This window comes from Benincasa hispida, chromosome 10 (assembly GCF_027475165.1).
Source record: "Benincasa hispida cultivar pf3 chromosome 10, pf3_genome.v1.1, whole genome shotgun sequence".
NCBI lineage: Eukaryota > Viridiplantae > Streptophyta > Magnoliopsida > Cucurbitales > Cucurbitaceae > Benincasa > Benincasa hispida.
In genome coordinates, this window is record NC_143487.1 from 47,749,885 (window position 1) to 47,764,891 (window position 15,007).

At 30.9% G+C, this 15,007-nt stretch overlaps 1 pseudogene across 1 annotated transcript; it reads right to left on the reverse strand.

The window, feature by feature from the left end:
* Positions 1–1,111: 1,111 nt before the first annotated feature.
* LOC150033414 (chaperone protein dnaJ 11, chloroplastic pseudogene) lies at positions 1,112–1,927 on the reverse strand (annotated as a pseudogene). Its single transcript, XR_016523736.1, has one exon. The product of XR_016523736.1 is annotated as a chaperone protein dnaJ 11, chloroplastic pseudogene (transcript).
* Positions 1,928–15,007: the final 13,080 nt, after the last annotated feature.

The window sequence follows — 15,007 nt, forward strand, 5'->3', positions numbered from 1 at the left end:
GAAATATATTAACTGTAAAAAAACATAAGTAATGAAATAGTTGATTTCGGGTTGTTAAAAGAATGAAAAAAATAATAGCAAAATATTTTATTATTTTATTATTTTTTTTAGGGATGCGTCTCTTCAAGCAACACATTCTTTTTTTAAAATTTTTTTAATGAATGCATCTCTCGAAGAGATGCTAGTTGAACGCGTCTCTAGACGCATTCAGTACGGGAAAAAAATAATAAAATATTTTCGAATGCGTCTCTTCAAGAGACACATTCGGATGGGGACAAAAAAACTCCTCTTTTTCCCTAAATAAGTTCGAAAACTACCATTTTCCCCAATTAAATTTCAAAACAACCCCCAATCTAAATAACCCGAGAAAAAGAGATTTATGAGTGAGAAAGAGAAGATGAGAGATATAGAGAGAAAGTGATTTATGAGTGAGAAAAGGAAGAAAGAGAGATATAGAGAGAGAGTGATTAATGGGTAAGAAAAGGAAGAGGAGAGATATAGAGAGCGAAAGTGATTTATGAGTGAGAAAAGGAAGAGCGAGAGACATAGAGAGAGAATATTGATTTTTGAGTGAGAAAATGAAGAGAAAGACCGAGACCGAGAGAAAAATGAGATCGATATAGAGCCAGACCAAGAGAGAGAATATTGATTTGTGAGAGAAAAATGAAAGAGAGAGCGAGAGTGAGACCAAGAGAGAGCGATAGCGAGATGACTTACTCACTTACACGTGAGTATATTTTAGTAAGTTTATCTAAATTTGATGTTTTTTTGCCCAAGTTCAACTATAAATAATCAAATGTGAGAGAATATAAATGATAACTCGTTGAGTAACTAACTAACAAATATAAAACTATCTATTTCTAAGAGTTCGGAAAAAAAAAAAAATTGTCTTGATTTCAACTCTTCTCTAACAAGTGGACGTTTGAGATGCTGTATTAATTTTGAAGAACAACCGATTTACATGATCCACATGAAAATTATATCGAATTTGTTAGGTATTTCATGGCACAGCGATCTAGTTTCTACTTTTGTCGGACATTTAACAAAATACACATCTAAAATAGATATTTTAAAAAGAATAAAAAGCTAAAATAGGAGAAATTGCAAAAAATTGAAAAACGAAAATGAGATATAAATAAATAAAAGGGAAACAGTTAGACTCGATTAAATTCGAAGATTATCATACTTTTCAACCATACGCAAAACGACATCGCTCTTCACCACCACCAGAAATTATTCACACCAAAATAATAATTAAAAATGCTCATTAATGTCAGAGCTCGGATCTTTCAGATCATCATCTTCTTCACTCTATCTTCTTTCTTCATCCGCTGACCTGGCCTCCAATGGAATCAAAATCCCATTTCAGATATCTTTCCAAATTCAATTTTCAAATTATTTTGATTTTATCCAAAAAGAGGTCCTCGAAAATCCCCTTCAATTTCTGGGTCATATTTTAAATTCAATTTCATTACCAACATTGATCGGATTCCCAATTCCGCCGTGTACAGTAACCGGAATAACCCGAAATCGGCGTCCGAGACGACAAACCCGACACCGAAAATAATTGAGCTCTGTAAATCTCCCTGTCGTAATCCGCTCTTTTATCCGGATCCGACAGTGTCAAATACGCCGCCTGAATTTTAATAAACTCCTCCGCCGAATTCTCCGCCACCATGTCTGGATGACAAGTTCTCGCTAGTTTCCGGTAAGCCGCCTTGATTTCCCGGCCAGAAGCTGTCATCGGAATCCCAAGCACCTCGTAAAACGACGAACGCCCGAACTGCAGCCCGGTCGCCGACGCTACGACCGCAGGAATCGTCTTTTGAACGGAGGGACAGGCGGCGGTTGGCCGGAGAGGGCAGTGGGTGAAGGAAGTGAAAAAAGAGGAAGACATTGAGTTTTTTTTTTTTTCCTATGGAAGTGGCAGATGAAATGGAAGATGATTTTATAGAGAACGCGGGGGCGGGAAAAGAACGGTGTCTTTACACGTGTCAAGTATGATGATGATATGTGTGGAAGTCTTATCCATTTGGAGGGGTAAAATTGGAAATATAAAACTAGTCGACAGGTCTATGATTAATTTCGAAATTGTTAATATAATTTTTGTCGATCTTAAAACTCACTCGGAATACCTCTCTAAATTAAACGTCTTTAAATTATTTAAAATTAATTTAATATCTATTAAATTATTTAAAATTAATTTAATATTTAAGACCTATCTAAGATTGTTTTCACATCATATAAATTAGTTTTTAACAATTAAGCAACATATTTTGGAGTAATTTTGAAAATAACAAAAAAATGATTTTGATTATTTCACAATCACTCCAAAACATATCTTAAACTGCATTTCAAACTTAGGTAAAATATTGATATCTTAAGTTTAAAATTAAATTGTAAATTTAGCTCTGTGATTAGGAGAAAGTTAGATTTTAGTCCTTAGGATTCGTAACACAATTTAGAACGATAATCTACTAAAATTTTATTAAAATATATAAACTATTTATAAAGTTTTTTCAAATTATAAATACTAACTTTTAAATCATAAAGATGAAATTCTAATTTTTGTTTTCAAATTATAGAGATTAAATTTGTAATTTAACTTAAATTTAAACAATAATACTCTTGTAATTTTTATCTTTTAATAATTTTTTGTTTAAAAAATTTGTAAAAACAGAAAAAATATTCTCAATAAATTACAAAAGATGTATATGATATATAAATGATAAATCAATGTTAGAGGGTTTTTTTTTTTTAATTTATAAATTTTGGCAAAGTTACTCAATCTCAAAACATTTACGCATTAATCCAGTTTAATTGAGTGCAAATTTTGTTCTTTTATTAAAATTAGGGAGTAAATTAGAAAAAAAAATGAATGAAGAATAGAAATTGCAACATCTGTCTAAATTTTAACTAAAGTTGAAAGTTTATAATAAAAAAGATAACAAATTCATCAAGTCTACGAGTAAAAATTGATATCGTCTTCTAATTTTGATCTAAAGTTATTTTCAAATATATTAAAATGAACCAAAATATTTATAATATAACAAAATGACACCGTGTATTAGTGACAAACACTAATAGACTACTATCATATTTCATTAATAGACATTGATAAATGTCTATCAATATCTATCATTAATAGATTTTACAATTTATTATATTTAAAAATATTTTCAATAATTTTATTATCTAAAGTAATTTCTTTTTCGGTTTCTCTTAGATCAATGTATTTTTAATAAACCTTTTAAATAGTTCATATTATTAATGTAGAGGGATCAAAATATATCAAGGGAGGGAGTGAAAATTTGCGATGGGGATGTGACTCAGCTTCACAACGATTTGTGGATAAGGCAGATAAATTTATCCACAAAAAACATGTTCAGCTTTTTGTGGAAGTGGCCAATGTGTGGTTTTAAATAGCGACTGTAATGTCGGAATATATGTACGAGGATTTGTCTATTAATAAATTTTTTTTATATATTGTGTTTTTCTAAAATAATATAGATAATTACCAAAATAACATCATCCAATCCAACAAAACGTACTAGGATTGAACCGCAATTTTTTTTTTTTTTTTAAAGCATCAACAAATACAAGATATATTAATCAACAAGACCCTCTTTATCAATTCAACAATACGAAAAGTCAATCCAAAAAATTACGAGTTTAATTCTATATAATATAAGACGACAAAGCATGATTGAACAAAAAATGAGTCATCTTATTACAACATCGAAGCATATATCTAAGTCCTCTAATGTTTAATTGACTAATTAAAGAAGTCATTTTAGCAAAAATAACCGTAAAGGGAGAGAAAGAAAAAGACAGAGAAAGGGGAGACTTCACAACACTGCAAAATTTAAAATTCACCAAGGGCAATATCCTCAATAAACTGCAACCCTTTCGGCGCATAAATTTAAAATTTGAGTTTTAAATCTCCATACAACAATTGATAATTTTTTTTTTCAAATATAAAAAAATTAGTCAACTTATTTATAAATATAAACAAATGTCAATATTATAAGTGATAGACAGTGATAAATATCGATAGACATTTATCTGTGTCAGTGATAAACGTGTAATTTTTCTATATTTGAAAACACTTCCAGCAGTTTTGTAATTTAAAACAATTACCTTTTTTTTAAATTAAAATTTTTAAATATTCATACTTCATATTTGTTATCAAACAACAACTAACATGCACTCTTTTTTATCTAAATTAAAATTTTAAATCTTCATACCTCATATTTGTTGTACTTAAAAAAATAAATTCTTTAATATAAAAAACAACTAATGTCATTCTTAAAATATTTTTGTTTTGTAGAAGTAACAATTTTATCTATAAAGATTATTTTATAAAAATTTAATCCATATACTTTTACTTTGTAACAATTTAGTTCATTGACTTTGTTAAATGACAATTGTCTCTATACATTAAATCTTATAAGAATTTAATCCATACCGTGAAAATTAAAATTAAATATTAAATTTTGTTAAGAGAAAAATCAATTCATACTCTTAACTTTAGGGATTATATCAATTAAAACCAAATGAACAAATATTATATCAATTTAAACTCTGAATTTTCATAAATGTAACAATTAAACTCCTAAATTGTTTTAAGCAAATCAATTAAGACCCTTTATTAATATTATCTATAAAAATCAAGAAATTCTTACACATTTATAGACTTCTTCAAATGTAATATTAACAAAATGAACGATTAAACTGATGAGTTTTAAAGAAAATCTTAATTGAAAGTATAAATTGATTCATTATGAAAGTTCACGAGTTTAATTAATAAAATTATAAGCTTCACATGTAGTAGATCAAGCAGGAGCGAGAGTGAGAGGGATTTTGATTAAAATAACTACGTTTCTCTCAAGTTATGCCACCTTAAACATAAAAAATAACACATGGGTGGCCACTAATTCGATTTTAGTAATTTTGAGTGTTTTTTTTTTTCATTAGTTTGAGCAATTAAGATTTATACAAACCAAGTCATATTATATGTGTTTGGTTTTTTAAGGATATTGCTCGATTAGGGTTTAGCTCACGCATCTATTGAAATAGATATTTGTATTATAAAGTCTCAAATTTTCTCCAATCGATAGATTCTATTTCTAATTTTAATAGCCATCATCTGTGTCAACTAATTCTAAGTTTGTTATAATTAGTATTTTTTTTTCCTTTCATTTTCCCAAGATTTGGACCTATAATAAAAGACTATTATTATCATGATGTTGTATTTAAATTTGGCCACAAATTTAAAAATTTAAAACTATTGATATGGATAAAACTAATGGACTTTGGACAAGAGAAAATAGAGATTAAGTTTTTATGTTAGAAAGGATGGAAAAAGGCTTGGAGAAATGAGAAAATTACATAAATAATAATAATAATAATAATAAGTTTGAGGAAGTATAAAGAAGATAAAAAAAAGGTCAAATATTGTAAAGTATTCAAAGAAAACGAGTTCCACAAAATAAGAAAAGCATGTAATAAACTTTCCCTTCAACTATATGTTAACTTTGAAACTTAACGGTTGTGTTTGGTTGATTTTTTGAAAACAAAAATTTGAAGGATTTAATTAAAAAAAAGTTTATATTTCATATTTTTAGTGGTTTCGAGTATATGTGTTTGACAACAAATTTAAAAATTGGACCCAAAATGAAGTTTAAATTTTGTTTCATAATATATTAATATATTATAAAAATAGTTATAGCTACCAACTAAATATTACTTTGAATCCGTAGTTGTTTTCAAATATGGAAAAATGAATCAAAATGTTTACATATTAATAGACACTAATAGATAGTGATAAAATACTATCATCTATCATTAATAGACACGGATAGATGTCTATCAATGTCTAGCACTGATAGACAGTGAAATTTTGCTATATTTAAAAATATTTTCAACAGTTTAGCATTCACCAAACAATTTCCTTTGAATCTAAACTATTATTAAAAAAAATATTTGTATTTGGAGTCACATTTTAAAAAAAAATACAAGTATTAAAAAAATACTCTTTTTTATTTATCATTTTTTAGTTTTCAAAATTTGGTATGGTCTTTGAAACCATAAACAAGAAAATTTCATAGGTGAGAATAGTATTTATAAACATAAATTTTTAAGAAATTAAAAATAAATAATCAAGATCATGATGTATAATCATTTTACTTTTTACATATTAACATTCTAAACTCTACTTTCACCTCTAAATGTTTTTAATTTAGAGAAATATCTATGGATATCTATATTTTATTATTATTATTATTATTTGGAGATTGGAATGATATTATATTTGAATGGTTGGTTCTGGGAAGAAAGAAGGATAATGGCGTAGATTGGAATAGAAATGGGGCACGTTTATGAGCTGCGGCCACCGACCACCGACACCGACGTTGTGAGAGGTCAAAAAACAAATAGAGAAAAAGGGGTACGGCAAGGACTCAAAACAAAAGGCGTCCAACATGACAATTGACAACTCATAATTTCCGCCGCGTTTGCAAAAGCCGAATATCTTACTGTCGAAGCCCAATTTTGCCCTTTTTTCACCAAAATCCCTAGGAGGATCTACGTTTTGAATCTTCAGCCACAAAAATGTGAGATATTTGTTTGGATTAATTTTAAAAAAAAAAAAATTGAAAATTTTATTTTCGTTTAAATATTTTTAATAATTTTTTTTAAAATTAAAATGATGTTACACTTTTGTTTTTTGTATGCAAGAAAGTGTTTTTATTAGTGTCAAATTATTTATTAAATATTTTGAACTAATAATTTAAAAATATTTTTATTGGCTAAGATTTTTTTAGAGCATGTGATCAATGTAGTTGGCCATTAGAGTTAATCGTTAGGAATTGGTCGTTGGGGATAATCGATGCAGTTGGTCGTCAAAGATGATTGTTGGAGTTTGTTGTTGGATTTATCGCTAGAGGTGGTTGTTTGAGGTAGTTACCAGAGTTGGTCACTGTTGGAGTTGGTGGTGGGTGGTTGCTGAAGGTTGTCATTGAAGTTGTTTGTCGCAGGTGGTCGTCGAAGGTGGTTGTCGAAGTTAACCATCAAAGTTGGTCACCAGCGATGGTCGTCAAAGATGGAGGTGGTGATTGCGGTCATCGGGGTTGATCATCAAAGGTGGCTACTGGAGGGCAAGGATAGCCGGAAGCAACCATGGTGGAAGTGAGGTAAAAGACTAGTGAAGATATTTTGGTAACTCTTATGTATTCTACAAGTTAGAGATAAATTAGCCATTAAATACTCAAGAATCATTTTTCTAAAAGTTGATTTCAAGTATTGTTTCTTTCAAGCCAACTTATTTCATTTTTTTTTTTCAAAAGCTATTTTGTTTGATTGTCAGATACTCCAACTTTTTTCAAAATGATTTTTTGTCAGATACTCCAACTTTTTTCAAAATGATTTTTTTCCAAAATTAAACACTTGAAAAAGTAAACCCCAAACACACCCTTAGTTGAGGTTTAGTCAGCCTAAATTTAAGAAAATTGTATTTAGAGTGCAACTTTTTAGGAAGTCTGAGTTTGAAAATTTTGTGTTTAAAGTGTACATCTAGTAAGCAGAGTATGAATCAGAGCAAGACTAAGGAACGAGAGGAAGAAGCGAGACTAAGAAACAAGAGGAAAAAACAAGAGCACTAATTTAAAAAACTGAAGAAAAAGTCTTTGGTGCTATGTTGATGAGGAACGAGAGGGAGAAACAAGATAAAGAAATGAGGAGCAAGAGGAATGAACGAGAGTTTGTGGTAGCACACGTTCTAGAGACAAATCGGAGGATAAATTGGTACTCTTACACGTGGCTGACATGAGTAGAAGGTCATTTTTCAAGCAATTTTGAACCTTATGCCATTTTTTATTCGTGCTCCTTAAAGAAAGACATCAGTACGAAAACCCCAAAAGAGATTTAAGAAGCCAACCTTTGCACAAGCAATGATGGACTTAAGAGTCCTCCAGACAATGAGCGGTGAGAGAAAAGGTACACGTGTAAGAAATAAAATGTTAGTGGCTAGAATTTTCACTCTCGCTTATTGTTGAATTAAAAAAAATAAAAAATACATTAGATAATGTTTCCATTTCTTGTTTTTTGTTGTTGGGAATGCCTTCTTTATTTGATTTTGTGACTGTTTTAGTGTTACAAATCTGGAAATATGTTTTGATGGTTACAGATCTTATAACCGTTTACAGTCACAAGATCTAATGTTTTAAAACCATTTGACAGTTATAAGTCTAATGTTCTAAAATTGTTTTACTATTACAGATCTAAAATTAATTTTAGATATGAAACAATTTTTCGAATTTCTCCATAAATAGAGGACAAATTTTTTTTTTTATGAGAAAATAAAAACAAAAATATCGGTTGGCAACCATTTTTTTTATCTGGTTCACAAAAATTTTAAATTATTATAAATGTAAAAAAATTATGTAAAAATAAAATTTTAAAATTCTATATCAAAGTTTCATTTTTATATTTTTTGTTAAATAATTCTATTAGATTAAAGTACATTTTGGAAATTAATGTAAAATTATTCTTTAGAAAAAATTAAATAAACAAGAAATTTCCACTTTTTGTTATATTTATTTTTAATTATACAAGAAATTATGATTTCCACTCTTTTTTTTTAATCCCTAAAATCTCGAGGTTAATTCAGCATCAAAGCGATTACAACATTTGTATTAACTGCAAAAAATATCTGAAAGCTCAATAGAAAATATAAGAAATTGTGGCCTTCGTTGTGCATGGTTAGGCCCCACCTCAAAATCCCTGATACATGTCATCTTGCTTATAAAAAAAAATTCCTCATGAATCCAAGGCAATTATTTCCATATATATATTAATTTTCAAAATTTGACTTGTTTTCAAAACATTAATAGTAAGTGCGATAAGATAACATAAATTTGGGATAACATAACATACGCTTAATCTTCAAAAATCAAAATCCAAAATTAATTATTAAATGGGTGTTTAGCAAGATTTTCTGATAAATTTATTTCGTTGAAATAAATCTTATACTTGTATTGATTTCAATATAGTGAGTATAATCTCTAATAAATGAGCCTTTTGAAGAGTTTGGAATACCTTGAAACAGAAGCATACGAATGTGTATGTCTCAATTATCATTTTACAGAACATAGACAATTTAGAGGACGGAAACATGGATAAACTAAATTAATTAAGCATGCTTTCTCTATTGTGAATTTCAAAGGAAAGGAAGATTCGAAACTCGCCTTTAAAGTACCAAGTCTTCTCGCTTCCTCTCCAACACAACATGAATACGAGCAAAAAACTCCTTAGCAAGAACAACAACCCAAAACGTACAATAGCAATGACACACTACTATAACGTCAGGTGTGTGCTTTTGATCTTTAAATTTATTAAGGGAGATTTTGCTTTTTTTTTTTTTTTTTCTTTAGAGAAGATTTTTTTTCACACAGAACACACAAAAAATTTTCTTTTGGGAGGATGGAGATAATGAAGAAGTAGACTTCAGTTTTTCATCTCCATTTTCACGTTCCATAGAGCAGGGGGTTGACGGAGTTATCAAATAACTCCCTCCCCCTTCTTTTTTTTTTATTAAACTTAAATTATATATAACATATTGAAAGAACTCTAATTGAGGAGAGATTCTTGATTGTATTTACATTAATTATAGCATGCACGAGAGAAATTAGGGGAAGAAGTTATAACTCCCTCTATTTAATTAATTAATATTAATTTAATAAAATTAATCTATAGTAATTAAAGTGTGAGGTGAGCGAATCAAACCTCAAACCACGAGGTTGATAGTATGAACATTATGCCAATTGAGGTACGTCTTATTGGCACATTTATATTAAATTCACTTATATGAATCTCATTCATATAATTGATATTTGGATCATATCTAAATACTTAATTCCTCTCAATATAAATCATATTTATATTAAATTTAATTATATGAATCTCATTCATATAATTAGTATTTGAATCATATTTAAATTCCTCCCATATTACCTTATATTATAATATATCAAATACATTATATTAGTTATATTTCATATATAATTAATTCCCTCAATTAATTTGAACACTTCAAACTAATCCAAAAATAATTCTCAATTAAATCCCTATTGAGCTACAGAGGGGATCTTATGGACTTGTAAATTGAAGCTCCAACGGTACTCGAATAATTAATTAAACTCTTTAATTAAATTACCCAACACCCGTTAACTTTCGGTCATTCCACTAAAGACCGACAACTCCACTTTTCGCACTACAAATAAATTTCTGTGTCCATTAGATATAACCAATCAACAGTGCGATGACCCTTCACAAACTACTCGTAAGTGGCCAAAAATATCGTAATGAACAATAATCCCTCTAATGAACAATAAGTCATAGTCCAATTATGACCAAGTCCCTCTCGGGCCAGGAAAGGGTGTGACCACTATGTTCAAGCCCCAGAATCAGCCCTTAAGGGAGCAATTTATCTACTTGCCCCTGCATCGGGGAAGGAGTGAATTTCGTCTTGTATAGTTGTGTTCCCAGCGGCCCAATTAGACAAATCCCCAAAATGGTAGGCTTGTCGAGTTGGCAAACTGGCCACTCTCACCCATACAAATCAAAGGACCGCCTTCATGAGCAGGAGTTCACAACTCACTCAGGATTCAGGTCATGTCACCTATGGTCATCCTAATGAAATGTAAGTCTCTATTATTAACGATGCTTTATAAAGAGACTAATCATTTCATGGTCCGGTCTTATACATACTCTTTGCATAAGATACTCCCGTTCACATGTCTCTACATGAATGATCAGGATCAAATCATTTGTAGCACTTTACAACACTTGTAATACCTACAAAGCAAGCCGTATCCATAGTGTCACTAGGATAAGGTAACCAACCTTATCCATCTACTACAGATCGTTTAGGATATTATTTAAACAAGATCCATTTGTATGTCTCTACATACTTGATTAAATTACATGAAATAACCTCAGATCTTAGTTTATTGGATTGAGTATATGTTGATAAAATAACACTTATTTTATTAATAACAATATGTTTATACAAAGTATTTATAGACCACGAGATTACAAAGAGATTTAGGACACCAATTCCAACAATCTCCTACTTATCCTAAATCTTAGGGAGCTTAATGTACAAATAAAGTACAAAATCACAATAAATTAGGGCATACATTATACCCTAGTAACATCTCCCACTTGCCCTAGACAACATGCCGCATATCCCATAGACCCAGACTTTCTAGATAACCCTCAAACACTTTAGCCGTGAGAGTCTCTGTAAATGAATCAACAATGTTGTGCTTTGAAACAATCTTCGTAACAATTACGTCATCTCGATGCACAATCTTTCGAATCAAATGATATTTCCGCTCTCTGTGCTTACCTCTTCGATGACTCCTAAGTTCCTAGAATTTTCCACAGCACCACTGTTATCACAATAAAGTGTGATGAGCAAAGACATATTTGGAACAACTTCCAAATCAGTAAGGAACTTCTTAAGCCAAACAACCTCTTTAGTAGCTTCACAAGCAGCTACGTATTCGGCTTCTATAGTGGAGTCAGCGATGCATCTTTACTTGATGTTTCACCATACTATAGCTCATCCATTCAGAGTAAACATTGACCCTGATGTGGATTTCCGAGAATCCCGATCAGTCTGGAAGTCAGAGTCTGTGTATCCTGTAAGGATCAAATCCTTATCTCCATATACGAGCATATAGTTCCTCGTTCTTTGAAGATACTTGAGGATCGTTTTGACCGTCATTCAGTGATTTAATCCTGAATTGGATTGATAACGACTGACAATCCCTACTGCATAGCAAATGTCAGGTTTAGTATATAACATTGCATACATAAGGCTACCAATAGCCGTTGCATAGGGAATTCATCTCATTTCCCCAACCTCTTGAGGAGTTTTATGACACTGTTCCCTAGACAATACAATTCCATGCCTGAAAGGTAATAAACCCTTCTTGGAATTGTGCATCGAATATCTGACATGCATCTTGTCAATATACGATACCTAAATCTTTCACTTGGAATTTGGCGGCTAACCATTTCTTTACATCAGTTAGAAAATCTACATCATTCCCAATGAGTAGAATATCATCCACATACAACATGAGGAAAGCTACTAAGTTGTTGATGATTTTCTTGTAAACACAAGGCTCATCAACGTTCTGAGCAAAGCCATAAGATTTGATCGCAGTATCAAATCTTATATTCCAAGATCAAGATGCTTGTTTTAGTCCATAAATGGACCGACTAAGCTTGCAAACCTTTTGCTCTTAATCTTGTTTAATGAATCTTTCTGGTTGATTCATGTAGATGGTCTCTTCAAGGTTAACATTCAACAAGGCAATCTTGACATCCATTTGCCATATCTCATAGTCATAATATGTGGCTATGGACAAGAGAATCCTGATAGACTTTAACATGACAACAGTTGAGAAAGTTCCTTCATAGTCCACTCCTTCAACCTGGTGTTGGGTTTTTAAAGGTTATATATTTTCTATGTTAATTCCCCCAAAATTGTGTTGATTACTTGCTTTGATTGCTAATTTTGCAGGATTAAAGATCCCCATTGTATTTTGGAGTCATTACAAGAAAATTGTGTGAAAAAGATAAAAATGACCAAGAAAATAAACAAATTGAAAAGAATTGAGTAAACACCTAGTAGAGCATCGAGTTAGGCTATTGGATCATCAAGCATCGAGTATTTAGCAGAATACTGTCAAATTGCATCAAGTAAAGACTATCGAGTATTTCATCCATCTTCCGTCGAGTTATCAAGTTCTGTCTTATTCATTTTCCATCGAGTTAAAGCAATCGAGTAAAGAGCATCCAAAGCGTCGAGGATCGAGTATTGACCGTCGAATGTTGAGGAGAGAGAATTAAACAGAAAAACACAATGCACTCATTCTTCTTTTCAGATTTTGACGCTATCCATCCGCGCGCTTCGTTATGATTTCCTACTGGTATAAATGAGTTCAGTTCTTCAGAAGACTGGGAGATGTATCATGTTTTTTTTAGAAATCCCATCATTTTCTTGGGAAAAACTTAGAAGTAGAAAAACTCATTTTTTTAGAGAGAGATTTCGATTTCCAAGAGCAATTCTTGTAATTTTCTGTGAAATCTAGTCGATTTTGTACTCAGACTTGTATCAACATGCAACTATCAATGGAATGATTAAAGAACTTCACCCTCCATGAGTAGGTAAATCTTTTTCTTGGGTACTATGTAATTAGGAATTTTCTTGAGACTTTTCTTGATCTTTCTTTCATGTAATTATTTTATTTTGAATGTTCTTGCTGAGATTTAGAATAAAATTGATTAATATTGAATTGATGAATCAAGTTTAATCAATTTTTGTATGTAAAAATTACATGGTTCTATAACAAAATTGTAATTATAGTTGCAAGAATTAGTAGTCTTGATAGAAAATGTGGACTTCTTTTCCTCTTTTCTTTAAAGAATCTATTAATTCAGAACATTCATGTAATCAATCTTGAATTTTCAGTCTTTTGATTTCAAGATTAGAATAGTTAAGAAAACCTATGAATTCAATTCAATTTAGATATTAGTTGTGAAATGTCTTTAGGAAGCAATTAAGACCTAGATTAGGGTTAATTGTGAAATTAGCTAACTAGGGCATTAGGAATTTATTCTTAATGAACTATTGAATAATCTAATTGCATGATTTCTTATTAAGTCAATGATAGGATTTGCCTAGTTATATAAAATCCCCAAGATTTCATTTCCATTGAATTTTATCTCACAATTTCTTCCTTATTACTCTCAATAATAAATTTTCTATATCAATTATTGTCTTTTGCTTAGTTAGTTCTTTTAGTTCTTACAACAAATAATCCCCCCCCCCCCCCCCCCCATTTAATCTTTTGAATTCAAATAATCAATGTTTAGGCCAATTATTTGCAGTTCTCTTGGGATCGACCTCTTACTTCCACTATTACTACGTGTTAGTTCTAGTTGTAGTTAGAGTTTAAATAAATTTCATTTTTTTTTGGGTAGATAGAATTAACGACACCTACTTTACACTGAACAAATTGGCGCCATTGCCAGGGAACCGTGCAATTGGCCTTTTAGAATTTTGAATTCCTTCTAAAAACATTCATTAAAAAAAATAGTTAGTTCATTTTAAGCTTTCCTTTTATGTTGATCCGTTCCTCTCGGAGTTTGCTTTTTAATTAGATTTTAGATATTGATCGTGAGGAAAGAAGATTACGAAGGGAAAGAACTAGAAGAGAGCAAGAATAATTTGAAGAGTTGGATCAAGAAGAAGAACAACCACAACCAAACATCATGGGCGAAGCAAGATAACAAACTTTGCATGAGCTAGCGAAACCAAATTATAATCAACAACCTCTTTGCATTGTATACACAGAGACAACTGTCCCATTTGAACTCAAATCGGGGCTAGTACATTTACTTCCAACTTTCAAGGGCAACCCAGTGAAGATTCTCACAATCACATGAAGGAGTTTCACCTTGTTTGTGACGGGATGCGTCTTCATGGAGTGACATAAGAGCAACTCAACCTTAGAGCCTTCCCCTTCTCCTTGAAGGATGTGGCTAAGGATTGACTATACTACCTACCGGCAGGTTCTATTACTACGTGGAGTGGGTTGAAAAAGAAATTTTAAGAAAAATTCTTTCTGACATCTAAGGCTCATAACATAAGAAAAGAGATTTATGGAATTAAACAAAGTGTAAGAGAATCTTTGTATGAATATTGGGCAAGATACAAAAAGTTATGTGCATCTTTTCCACACCATCAAATTTCTGAGCAATATCTAATTCAATACTTTTATTCAGATTTACTCCCGTTCGAGAGAAGCAATATAGATGAGGCCGCTGGTGGAGCTCTAGCAGACAAAACACCGACCGAAGCGAGCCAACTCATATCAACCATGGCGGAGAACTCTCAGAATTTTGGGATAAGAACTCTTGATAACTCTAT